Source organism: Danio rerio, chromosome 2, assembly GCF_052040795.2.
Source record: "Danio rerio strain M-AB ecotype USA chromosome 2, GRCz13ab, whole genome shotgun sequence".
Taxonomy (NCBI): domain Eukaryota; kingdom Metazoa; phylum Chordata; class Actinopteri; order Cypriniformes; family Danionidae; genus Danio; species Danio rerio.
The window spans coordinates 22,920,953-22,934,727 of record NC_141022.1 but is presented as its reverse complement, the minus strand read 5'-3'; the positions used below and the strand labels follow the sequence as shown (position 1 = coordinate 22,934,727).

Sequence of the window (13,775 nt, the reverse complement as noted above, 5' to 3'; positions counted from 1 at the left end):
CAACGGAAGGAAGACACTTCTTAATATGGGCATACTATACAAGCAACATAAAGAGGAAATGTATAGCGCGGGACTTTCCACTGGGGGAGCAGCCTGCAAGACTGAAACCAGACGTTGACCTTAGACCTCCGACGCACACACATACACACACAAAACCACAGGAGCTTCTGCTTCTCATGCAAGCACACTTGAAAGAGGACAAAATGTTCTCTCAGTCCCCTCTTTTAGGCCAAAGGCCTAACGCAGAGGAATCTTATCATACCGTTGACCCATCATACTGTCCATTGTGGCATAGATTCGATTGATTAAACATTGCAAGAGAAAAGGACCACAACAACAAATAAGAAGGAAAATAATACATACAGGAATTATCATAGTAAGGAAAGGAGTCACCCAGCCGAACAGACCCATCATCCAACCCCAAGTTGTGTCGGGAACATAATCTGAAGTCATGGCAATTTTTAACCCTTGGAGAGTAGACATAGCAGTACTCATTTACATACCCCCCCCTGGGATGCTGTTAAGAGATCTAGAGCCATTCTATTTTGCAATACCATGGTACGTAGATTACCCAGCTCCTTATTCTGGGCCTCATTAAATTTTTTTTTTTTTTTTTTTTTTTTGAGGCATTCAGAAATAGGCCCATGCGATAGTCCAGGGTCTCGATTCTTAGTAGAGCTTTTCCCACACCTATTTGCGGAAATAGAGCCAATACCACTTTGTTACCAGTGGTCCATACCTTGAAATCCTCGGGCACATCAGTACCCCATACAGAGTCATGGGGCTTAATTTCAGGGACACTGCGTTTAACTCTTTGCTGTACTGACAGGACCTGGGCTGTCACAATAAAAGTGTGACCAGTCACATGCACAGGAGCACACTGCCCCGTCCAGTTGGCCGGTAGTGACATGTAGGCGTTTTTCCCACACAACCACCACCCACCCTGGACCACATAAGTGCCATTTGAGGGTCCTGAGATGTCGACTGGGGCCCCCTCTCCCGAGGAGGCAATTTGTTGACAGTTAACAGTGCTTCCCATGAAATGAGAGCCCATGGTCTGGTTATAACACACAGGGTGTGTAATAGAATGGTTAATAAAAAACCTTGTGGCTAATAGGTGAGGGTTTAGCGTGGCCAAATTTTACCCAAAATAGAGCATCACATGTACCATTTCTAATGCCAATCCGGTATGGATCGTAGTCATCGACAATTATATATGGATTCTGGTACCCTGATCCTGCAAAACTGGCAAAACATTTAGCAGAGGTCTTATTCATGGGTTTGGCATAAAGAGGGGTTTGCTTGGCTGAATGAGGCATAACAGAACATACATAACAACCAGATACATTATATGACCTAGCTAAAACTTTCACATATTGATACCACATATTAGTTCCAATAGGATTGTCAGCCCCATCCTCTGCCCATCCGAATTCATGATCATGTGTCCAGCGTTTCAGCCTGGCTGCATTAGCTTGAGCAACAAGAAAGAGAAACAGTCCAATTGTCCGCAGCAAAAAGGAAGTCATGCTGACCCTTGCCTTAAGGTAGACAGTGCTACGTGTTTAGCTCCCATCTGTCTCCCAAACGCAATTGTGCTGCTGTAGAGGTGAATTGCAGCTGTAGAGGTGTTGTCTGTGCTGAGGGGGCCCCCAAAATCTGTAAAACAAAGAGAGTCTGCAGACAGATTATCATAGTACAAAACTTATACATTTTTATTATTCAATAGGTGCTCGTTTTATCCTGGTTGCATGGATCCACTGTGGAGAAGAGGAGGTTAAAACGGCGGTTCTGGTTACAGCCACGACATCCGTCGGGGGGCCATATTTGGGGTCCCCCAGTTCTGTGCTCATTTTATTGAACTGTCTAATCATTACTCTGTCACCAACCTTAAAGGGGTGTGTTGGGTCTACCGGCATCGGGGCTGAACCAGAATGTATGTTAGTCCAGTATGCATGCAATGTTGTTAGTAGCTGTTGTGCACATTCACTCATATGAATATCCAAAGAACCGTCACCCAGTGTGGTACCCCTTTGCCTCCATGGTGAGGGAAAGGGTCGTCCCATCACAGTCTCATAAGGAGAGAGACCGTGAAGACTTTTGTGAGGAAACATCCTCATGTCTGCTAAAACGAGAGGTAGCAAGGCGAGCCAATTTGAGTGCCCTGCATGTTGCATAGCCTTTCTTAATTTATCCTTAATAGTCCTATTAGTTCGTTCTACTATACCAGATGATTGTGGATGGTAGGGAATATGTAGCTGCCAATTAATTTGGAGTTCTTTAGCTAGATTTTGTATTACTTTCGCAGTAAATGAGGTTCCCTTATCTGAGTCTATGGCACATGGTATACCATATCTTGGAATGATTTCTCTTGTCAAACATCTGACAACTGTATTAGCATCTTCCTTACTGCATGGGAAGGCTTCAACCCATTTTGAAAATTTGTCCACAAAAACCAGTAAATATTTATTAGGACCCCTCTTTGGCAGATGTGTGAAATCTACCTGCCATTCCTGAAAAAGTGTTTCAGGAAGGGGCAATTGTTGATGTTTAGCTTGAGGTTTAGTGATATTATTTTGAGCGCATATCAGACATCTATCTAAGGTGTTATTAACATGATGTTGTAAATTATAAATTATTAATGCACAAAAAGGAACTCATTGTGTCTATTACCCCTCTTCGGCCGCGGTGTGTAACACCGTGAAACTCGCGGACGAGAAAAGGTGCACAGGATGATGGCAGGCATAAACGGCCCTTGCCATCTAGCATTATTCCATTAGGATCAGTCGTGGCGTCACATTCAGACCAGTAATTATGGTACTAAGTATTTAGTAAGCTGCTGTTTTAGATGTGTCAGGAGCTCCTCCTGATCATCTTTCCACGCGAGGCGTGTTTTTATACGAGTGCGTGTCTTTTTGCCCTCATCTGTTTCTTCCTTAATTGTCTCTGTGTGTACTATATCATGCTTGGGATCAAGAGCAGGTATTTTTGTTGTCATTTCGTCATCGTCATAGGACGAACCCATTTTGCTTTAGAGGATAAATCGATAATCTGCGCCAACCAACTGACAATGGCGTGAACTGCGCAGCAACATGTCTACAAATTGCAGTGGTTTATCAACTTCGGGCAGAAGAGATATGAGATCCTTCAGAACAGAGGGTGAGGGCGGAATTATCTCTATCCCTCGTGGTTTAGCAACCCACACGGCAGCCACATTAGAGGCTGGAGTAGCGTCTTCTGTGCTGTTAGAACGGTCTGGTTTATTTTTTATAATTTCTGTCAGGGGCGGATAAACAGAAGATATTATAGGGGGAGTGCTAGCAGCAGAGCATGAAACTGCAGGCTGAGGCCCCGTGTAAGGGGGTGGTGATATCATAGTTGTCTTAGCAGCTGCGAGAGAGCCCCTCTTATCTGCCTCACGGGCAGTATTGCTTCTGCTTTTGGGTTTGGGGACAGATTTCAAAATGGTTTTAGGTGTAAAAATGCCCTTTTTATCTCTCCATATAGAGCTCATTGTATACCATGTGTCATATCCATTTATCATATACTGATCATCCCACTCAGGATCCCCATATCCTTCATATGTTAATTTATAGGCTGATTGGAGAGCACCTGGATCAAAGGTTCCTTCCCTGGGGAAGTCTCTCCACTGGGATTGCCCCTCTGTCCACCCAGCTAAGTTGGACAGCCAAGGTTCAGTATAAAATCCCCAGCCACATCTATCCATCCACTCTTTTGGAGTTTCACTAGGTTCTGGTTTTGGATATACCTGACCCATGATGCTGAAGCTGGTGCACTTCAAAAATTATCAATTCAATAAATTCCCCTGATTTGTGGAACCCAAATTTAATCGGGTACGACAACACAAATCCTTCTGCGCAACTTACTACCGCATAAGGAAGTGACAGGATACTCTGTGCCAGTAACACAGACGTCAGCTGCTTGTGGAACCCAAATTTAATCGGGTACAACAACACAAGTCTTACACAATCCCCTGAGATACACCGGAACAGGCAGTGTGAATAAAAATTCTCTTACCTGATCATAAAACAAAGAGAGTCTGCAGACAGATTATCATAGTACAAAACTTATACATTTTTATTATTCAATAGGTGCTCGTTTTATCCTGGTTGCATGGATCCACTGTGGAGAAGAGGAGGTTAAAACGGCGGTTCTGGTTACAGCCACGACATCCGTCGGGGGGCCATATTTGGGGTCCCCCAGTTCTGTGCTCATTTTATTGAACTGTCTAATCATTACTCTGTCACCAACCTTAAAGGGGTGTGTTGGGTCTACCGGCATCGGGGCTGAACCAGAATGTATGTTAGTCCAGTATGCATGCAATGTTGTTAGTAGCTGTTGTGCACATTCACTCATATGAATATCCAAAGAACCGTCACCCAGTGTGGTACCCCTTTGCCTCCATGGTGAGGGAAAGGGTCGTCCCATCACAGTCTCATAAGGAGAGAGACCGTGAAGACTTTTGTGAGGAAACATCCTCATGTCTGCTAAAACGAGAGGTAGCAAGGCGAGCCAATTTGAGTGCCCTGCATGTTGCATAGCCTTTCTTAATTTATCCTTAATAGTCCTATTAGTTCGTTCTACTATACCAGATGATTGTGGATGGTAGGGAATATGTAGCTGCCAATTAATTTGGAGTTCTTTAGCTAGATTTTGTATTACTTTCGCAGTAAATGAGGTTCCCTTATCTGAGTCTATGGCACATGGTATACCATATCTTGGAATGATTTCTCTTGTCAAACATCTGACAACTGTATTAGCATCTTCCTTACTGCATGGGAAGGCTTCAACCCATTTTGAAAATTTGTCCACAAAAACCAGTAAATATTTATTAGGACCCCTCTTTGGCAGATGTGTGAAATCTACCTGCCATTCCTGAAAAAGTGTTTCAGGAAGGGGCAATTGTTGATGTTTAGCTTGAGGTTTAGTGATATTATTTTGAGCGCATATCAGACATCTATCTAAGGTGTTATTAACATGATGTTGTAAATTATAAATTATTAATGCACAAAAAGGAACTCATTGTGTCTATTACCCCTCTTCGGCCGCGGTGTGTAACACCGTGAAACTCGCGGACGAGAAAAGGTGCACAGGATGATGGCAGGCATAAACGGCCCTTGCCATCTAGCATTATTCCATTAGGATCAGTCGTGGCGTCACATTCAGACCAGTAATTATGGTACTAAGTATTTAGTAAGCTGCTGTTTTAGATGTGTCAGGAGCTCCTCCTGATCATCTTTCCACGCGAGGCGTGTTTTTATACGAGTGCGTGTCTTTTTGCCCTCATCTGTTTCTTCCTTAATTGTCTCTGTGTGTACTATATCATGCTTGGGATCAAGAGCAGGTATTTTTGTTGTCATTTCGTCATCGTCATAGGACGAACCCATTTTGCTTTAGAGGATAAATCGATAATCTGCGCCAACCAACTGACAATGGCGTGAACTGCGCAGCAACATGTCTACAAATTGCAGTGGTTTATCAACTTCGGGCAGAAGAGATATGAGATCCTTCAGAACAGAGGGTGAGGGCGGAATTATCTCTATCCCTCGTGGTTTAGCAACCCACACGGCAGCCACATTAGAGGCTGGAGTAGCGTCTTCTGTGCTGTTAGAACGGTCTGGTTTATTTTTTATAATTTCTGTCAGGGGCGGATAAACAGAAGATATTATAGGGGGAGTGCTAGCAGCAGAGCATGAAACTGCAGGCTGAGGCCCCGTGTAAGGGGGTGGTGATATCATAGTTGTCTTAGCAGCTGCGAGAGAGCCCCTCTTATCTGCCTCACGGGCAGTATTGCTTCTGCTTTTGGGTTTGGGGACAGATTTCAAAATGGTTTTAGGTGTAAAAATGCCCTTTTTATCTCTCCATATAGAGCTCATTGTATACCATGTGTCATATCCATTTATCATATACTGATCATCCCACTCAGGATCCCCATATCCTTCATATGTTAATTTATAGGCTGATTGGAGAGCACCTGGATCAAAGGTTCCTTCCCTGGGGAAGTCTCTCCACTGGGATTGCCCCTCTGTCCACCCAGCTAAGTTGGACAGCCAAGGTTCAGTATAAAATCCCCAGCCACATCTATCCATCCACTCTTTTGGAGTTTCACTAGGTTCTGGTTTTGGATATACCTGACCCATGATGCTGAAGCTGGTGCACTTCAAAAATTATCAATTCAATAAATTCCCCTGATTTGTGGAACCCAAATTTAATCGGGTACGACAACACAAATCCTTCTGCGCAACTTACTACCGCATAAGGAAGTGACAGGATACTCTGTGCCAGTAACACAGACGTCAGCTGCTTGTGGAACCCAAATTTAATCGGGTACAACAACACAAGTCTTACACAATCCCCTGAGATACACCGGAACAGGCAGTGTGAATAAAAATTCTCTTACCTGATCAGATGTATCCCGGACGAGCCCCCAATTCTGTAAGATTCCCCTAAATTAGGCACCAGATTCAGCGTGGTTCAGCAAGTCGACTTGGAGACAGGAGAAGAGACCAAACTGTTGTTAGAATGGTTTATTCTGCAGTCTAACACACACAGGATGAGCAGGGATAGATATACATAGTGGGCTGACCTCTAAAAGTTACACAACGGAAGGAAGACACTTCTTAATATGGGCATACTATACAAGCAACATAAAGAGGAAATGTATAGCGCGGGACTTTCCACTGGGGGAGCAGCCTGCAAGACTGAAACCAGACGTTGACCTTAGACCTCCGACGCACACACATACACACACAAAACCACAGGAGCTTCTGCTTCTCATGCAAGCACACTTGAAAGAGGACAAAATGTTCTCTCAGTGGGGAAGAGCATTGTTGTTTAACAGCACTTGAACAGGTGTGTACACCACCACCTGACCTTTCTGACGAACCACTTGAAAATTGTGACAATGTACTCTTTGTGGATGGGTCACCATTTAAAGATCCACAAACAGGCCAGAATAAAGTTGGTTACGCTGTAACAACTGAATTTGATGTGGTGACCTCTGGGAAATTGCCAGGGCACTATTCTGCACAGGCCGCAGAGCTTGTGACGTTGAAAGAGGTGTAAATTGATGGCAGAAAAAGAGGCTACCATTTACACTGACTCAATATATGCATTTGGGGTAGCTCATGATTTTGGGGCTCTGTGGAAACAGAAAATTTCTAAAGTCTGATGGTCGACCAATACTTCATGCTCCTTTAGTGGCAGCGCTGCTGGATGCGATTTTACTACCTGACAAACTGGCCATTTGTAAATGCGCGCAGCGCACACTAACAATAAAGATTCTGTTTCTGTAGGTAACTCTAGGGCAGATGGAGCAGCAAAAGTCGCGGCGTCCCAAGACAAGGACAACTCTGAATGTTCTTTGCTATCTGTTGGTGATAACAATGACGTGTGTTCTTCTTTGCAGGATATGCAGACCTTCGCGATGATGGCTAGAGTAGAACAAGTGGAGACAGTCTGGCTGTGTGATGAAAGATAATGTGTGGAAGTGTGCTGAGGGCAAGGCGTGTTTACCAAAACATTTTTTCAATATTATGCGAAATTACTTCACGGTAAAGATCATGTGTCAAAAACAGCAATGGTTGCACAAATGAGGGAACTGTGGTTAACAAAGGGGTTCACTACATTTGCGGACAATTTCTGTAGACGATGTGTAAATTGCAACACACATAATGTGGCCAGAGCGATAAAAGTTCCACAATCTCATCCACCTTCAACAGGGCCATTTGAATATTTGATGATGGATTTCATTGAATTGTCCCCATGCAATGGGAAAAGGTACTGTTTGGTGATGGTTGACATGTGGTCAAAATGGGTTGAAGTTTTTCCAACCTCAAAACAAGATTCAGCTGCGGTAGCAAAAGCGTTACTGACTGAAATTGTGCTGGGGAATACCACGAAAAATAAGTTTAGATAATGGTACTCATTTTGTTAATAAAGCAATCAAACAAGTGGGCCAATATTTGGAAATTGATTTGAGAACATACATGTATTGTAGTTACCATCTGGCTTCAGGTGTAGCTGTGGAAAGAGAAAATGGCACCCTGAAAAACAAATTGGCAAAATGTTGTGAAGACACAGGGCTTACATGGGTTCAAGCTCTACCCATTGTCCTGATGTACATGAGAATGAGAAAAAGATCAAAAATGAATTTGAGCCCGTTTGAAATTCTCTTTGGTAAACCACCGCGTGTAGGTGTGAATGGGGGAAAACAGCAGCTACCCTCAACAGATGTGTGTGAGAATGACATGTTGAATTACTGTAAAGAATTGTCTCATGTGTTGTCCGATGTTTGTGTGCAGGTAAAGGCTGCACAGGGGAAGGCTGCTGAGAGACCACTGCACAGTCTGAGGCCTGGCGATTTCGTGGTGTTGAGGGACCTAAGGAGAAAGAGCTGTAGAGCGAAACTCTGGTTGGGTCCATTTCAAGTGCTACTGACCACCGAGACAGCAGTGAAGGTCGCAGAGCGGGCGACGTGGGTGCATGCTGGGCACTGCAGGAAAGTTCCATCACCTGAGAAGGATTCCACTAGGGAATAGGAGAGAAAGAGGGACTCTGAAGCTGCCTGAAGAAAACAGCAGGCTGCTATCTGAGTGAAGCAAGGTCACAGCTGGGGAGAAACGACAAGGTCAAGAGGTGTGTGTGTGAGACAGTAACTTCTGAATACAACACCAAGCAGCAAACAGACGGAGGAGAAAGCGACCAAAAGAGAGGTGAATAAGCTGTGATTGACCATCGCATTAAAGATCTGAAGATGAACGAAAAGATTCGCTGGCATCCATTCCGAGTGCCAGGTATGTGTGGGCTGAAAAAAAACACGCTGTGGCTGACGTTGCTATCATTGACATTATGTTACTTCATCTTCCTTGCTCTGGAACTGGCAATGGAGTGTGTGGATTGAGACAAACCACACTGATGTTGCTTGTAGCTGCCGTCAGAAGCAATGCTTATATATTACACTCTATAAACATAAACTTTACATTAAAAAAGTCAATAAATAGTTAAAATGTTCAAATTAATCATTAGAATAAATAAGTAATGTATATTTGTTGTTAATGCATGTTAATTCATTTAAAGTTATTTAACTAAAACTATAAGGGGGAGGGGGGAACCTTTTCTTGTTTTGTTTAGCTTGGGAATTATTTCATTGTTGCAATGAAGATATTCTTCCGATCCACTACAAGTAGTTCAGCCACAAGGTGCTGTGCTAAAACAAGTTTTTAAGGTTTAAGAAGTGCAAAGAAGTTTGTTTAAGAGAAACTGCAACCCTTCAAGTTTATTCCTCTTGAGTTAGAGGCCAATGAGGTATGTGTCGTATGGTGTTAACGTATGTGAACATGTATGATTATGTGTCCGTATGTAATGTATAATTAGCCAATTAAGTGTATTTCTTTTTTTTTATTGGAAGAATATGTACAATTACAGAATGTTTGCAAATATATAAAAAAGATCCTCCACATTTTACTTATGCAAAAAATAAATAAAAATACATTTAAAAGATATTAAAACAAAAATTTCCTTCTATAATTATTAGGTACAAGTGATTATATTACAACTTCATGTCCGTATATATATATATATATACACACACATACACATATATACACACACACATACACACGTACATACAAATTTTCCCCTTGGTCTACTAACACAATTTACAGAGTCTACATATGAATATGTAAACCATTATCTGAATTGACAGAGGAAAAAACTTATCATTACAGAAGGAAAAAACAAACAAAATATATACGCACTCAAACAAAATAGATCACAGTATGCAAACGAAAATAAAACCCTATAATACCCCCCCCCCCCCGTCAGTTTCCGTCTGTAGTGCACACCCTTAAGAAAGATTACTGAAAATGGGAGCTGCCATATGATTTAACAATATCCCCATCAAACAACTGTTCCATTTCTCCCTTCCAAGTACCTTATGAAAGGTTCCCATATTTAAAAAAAATTTGGCTTTTTATTCTGTAAATGGTACCGTATTCTTTCTAAATGGAGTGTGTTTGTGAGTTCACTGAGCCATAATTTGAAAGAGAGAGGAAGTTTATTTTTCCAGAATGTCAGAATAAGTTTTTTGGCTGTTAAAAGGCCATAAGAAATTATTTGTTGCTGAGACTTGGACAATCCAAGCTCGTGCTTTGAAACCCCAAACACAATTAAAAATTCATCTGGATCAATAGTTTGCCCTGTGATTTCAGAAAAAACTTTAAATATTTTGCACCAAAAGTCCTGTAAGCTAGAACATAAGGCATAACTATGAAGCAGCGATGCGTCAGATATTTTGCATTTGTCACATTTTGAGAGACGATTTGAAAAATTTTAGAAAGCTTTGTTTTTGAGTAGTGCAATCTATGTAGAATTTTGAATTGGATAAGTTGGTGTCTGGAGTTTATGGAGCAGTTATGTATTTCTTCCAGACACTCTGTCCATGTTTTATTAGGAATCTCTGATCCTAGCGCGTCTTCCCAAAGTTTTTTGATCGTGGATGTTGTGGGCGATTGGTGGGTTTGAAGGGTGTTATATATGCGGGAAATCATTTTCTCCATACCAAAATGGTCCTTCAGACAAATGTCAAGACAGGAAGGATTGATTGTTGTGGATTTCAAGTAAGAGTGTACATAGTTCCTGACTTGCAAGAACCTAAAAAAATTACTTCTGTGAAGCTTATATTTTTCTTGGATTTCTTGAAAGGTGGCGAAAGCACCATTCTGGTAAAGATCACTAACTGTGTAAATTCCTGCATCTTTCCATTGTGAAAAGCCTTTATCTAGTGTAGAAGGTATAAAGGAGGGGTTACCGGCTATTGGCATTGATAAAGGTAGTGGTTCCACCTTAAAATGAGATTGGATTTGTCTCCAGGTGCGAATAACACTGTTAATAACAGGGTTGTTTCTATAAATTTCTTTTTTAGATCTTATTGGTGAAAGAATGACAGCACCAAGATCGTAAGGGGTACATTCATCCTGTTCTATCCCGAGCCAATCCAGCTGTCTAGAGTTATCATGTAGTATTATTGATATAACTCTGAGATTAGCTGCCCAGTAATAACAGCGGAAGTTTGGGAAGGCCAGACCCCCCACATTTCTAGCTTTGGAAAGGTGCACTTGTTTAATTCTGTGATTTTTGTAATTCCAAATAAAGGGCAAAGTAATTTTGTCAAGTTGTATAAAAAAAGATTTAGGGATAAACACTGGTATGTTTTGAAACAAATATAGTAGTTGTGGCAGGAAAATCATCTTAATGGCATTTATTTTACCTATTAATGAGAGGGGGAGGGTCCTCCAGAACTGAATATTTGATTTTAATTTTTCTAAGAGAGGAGTAAAGTTAGCTTCTTTTAAAAAGCTAAACTTCTTTGTCACAGTTATTCCTAAATAAGTAATTATATCGATGGCTAATTTAAAACGAAGTGGGTAGATTTGTGAGAGGTCCTTAAGACCGACTGGCATGAGTTCACTTTTATTTAAATTAATTTTATAACCTGAGAATGAGCCAAATTCTTCAATAACTTTTAGTAAAGTTGGAATACTATTTGCAGGTTTTGTTACATATAAAAGAACATCATCAGCGTACAATGAGATTTTGTTCGTTGTGTTTTTAGTGTTAAGTCCATGAATTCTCTCGTTCGTTCGAATTGTTTCCGCTAGGGGTTCAATGGCCAGGGCAAAAAGAAGCGGGGAGAGTGGACAGCCTTGACGTGTACCCCTAAATAAATTAAAAGGATGCGACAAAGTTCTGTTTGTGAGTATTCGTGCCCTAGAGTTTTTATATAAAGTTTTTAGCCAAGAAATGAATCTTTCCCCCAGTTGAAATTTATGTAAAAGGGCAAATAGGTAAGGCCATTCTACCCGGTCAAAGGCCTTTTCGGCATCTAAGGACAAGATCACTAGGTCAGACCGGTCTGTTTGGGAGGAGTATAGTATATTAAACAATCGACGTAGATTGTTAAAAGAGTTACGGCCTGGGACAAAGCCAGTCTGGTCAGGTTTCACTAGTTTTCCTACCAATGTGTTCATTCTGATGGCTATTGTTTTGGCTAATATTTTTTGATCCACATTAATGAGGGATATTGGCCTATACCCCTCAACCTCTTCAGGATCTTTTCCTTTTTTAGGTATAACTGTAATTACTGCTTCATTAAATGACTGGGGTAGTTGTCCGTCCTCCAGAGCTGAGGAAAACATATCAAGCATATAAGGCGTTAACAAATTGTTTAATAATTTATATACCTCACAAGGGATTCCATCAGGGCCGGGGGCTTTACCTCCTTTAAGTGACTTTATTGTATTCTTTATTTCATCTAAAGTAAAATCTGCTTCTAGAAATTCTCTATCCTTTTGATCTAGCGTTGGTAAATTACAGCTGTTTAAGAATGTTTCTACAGCCTTGGGATCCTTGTAATCACTTGAATATAGAGATTCATAATATTGTTTAAAACGATTATTAATGTCTTTGGGGGATAATGCGTAAGTCCCAGATTTTGATTTAATTCGATGTATTGCACGGTCATTTTCAAGCTTTCGTAGCTGTCTAGATAACAATTTATGTGGCTTATCACCAAACTCAAAAAATTTTTGTCTCATAAACATTATAGAATTTGAAAGCTTTTCAGATATTAATTTGTTATAGTGATATCTCAGATTTAATATTTCTTTATATAGATCTAAAGAAGGCGTAATAGCATTCTGCTCATCAGGTTGTTTAATTTGTTTTTCCAAATCTATTAAGGTAGCTTTGTTTTTCTTATTCTTTGCCCCTTTAAATGATATAAAACAGCCTCTTAGATATGCTTTAAAAGTGTCCCACAGAAGTGAAGGAGAGATGTTTGGTTGGTTATTAGTTTCAAAAAATATTTTAAGTTGTGTTTGTAAATACTCACAAAATTTTTCATCCTTTAGTAGATAGGGGTCTGCCCGCCACAATGGTTGAGTATTACCAATTTCTGACAATTTCAGGGCAATTGTAATTGGGCTATGTTCTGAGATCAGAATATTATGATAGGTGGCCTTAAAAGTGAACGGAATTAGTTTTAAATCTACCAAAAAATAGTCTATTCGGGTGTAAACATTATGAACTTGTGAGTGGAAGGAGTAATCTCTTCCAGTTGGGTTTGCTAACCTGGACACATCATTGATATTATAATTTTTAATATATGTTTTGAGCAGTTCTCTAGATTTGGATGGGGGAGCACGCTGAGTTGACGATCTGTCTAAATATGGATCTAAAACACAATTGAAATCTCCCCCTATAATTAAATTTGTGGATGAGATATCAGTGATGTGAGAAAACACATTTTGAAAGAAGCACGGATTATCAAAATTTGGTCCATAAATGTTAACCAAGGTTATTGGTGTTGAGAATATTTCTCCTGTAACTAATTAAGTGTATTTCTTTACATGTTGAATTTGCACTTTATCTTTTGGTTGTATGTATGTTGTTCATTACGTGCAACATCACCTTTAAAGGGTTAATTGAAGTTTATGTATTTCTTTTCGTAGTTCTGACGGCAATATTGGGACATAAAGGAGTGCAAGGCTAGAATGTACAAGACATACTACAGACTCCTGTCCAAATAAATGTCAGTTAAAATCAAGAACGACTTGAGCCTTTGTTTCATCTCGAGGGTAGTAACATTGCTATTATTATCACTGAGTGTTCTGTTGTTTTCATTAACCTGATTCCAGGAAACCATTTCTGACATTGTAGCCGACATGAGAATGGCCGTAAAAGAGCCTAAGAAC

The 13,775-nt window shown here is 40.7% G+C and overlaps 2 protein-coding genes and 1 long non-coding RNA gene across 6 annotated transcripts in view; 1 reads left to right on the top strand and 2 right to left on the bottom strand.

The window, feature by feature from the left end:
- The window catches only part of LOC147837069 (uncharacterized), a 36,983-nt gene extending 27,447 nt beyond the window's left edge, over window positions 1-9,536 (top strand). The window contains exon 8 of the mRNA XM_087240676.1: window positions 8,325-9,536. The gene's annotated coding sequence lies outside the window, so the exon portion shown is untranslated. The remainder of the gene's footprint in view (window positions 1-8,324) is intronic.
- pimr50 (Pim proto-oncogene, serine/threonine kinase, related 50) overlaps window positions 1-13,775 on the bottom strand; it is a 38,669-nt gene that overhangs the window by 19,843 nt on the left and 5,051 nt on the right. The window lies entirely within an intron of this gene.
- LOC147846317 (uncharacterized) lies at window positions 3,452-5,941 on the bottom strand. The gene is made up of 2 exons (XR_015478403.1): window positions 5,870-5,941; window positions 3,452-3,495 (listed from the first exon to the last, which is right to left on the bottom strand). It is a non-coding gene; the product is annotated as an uncharacterized LOC147846317 (long non-coding RNA).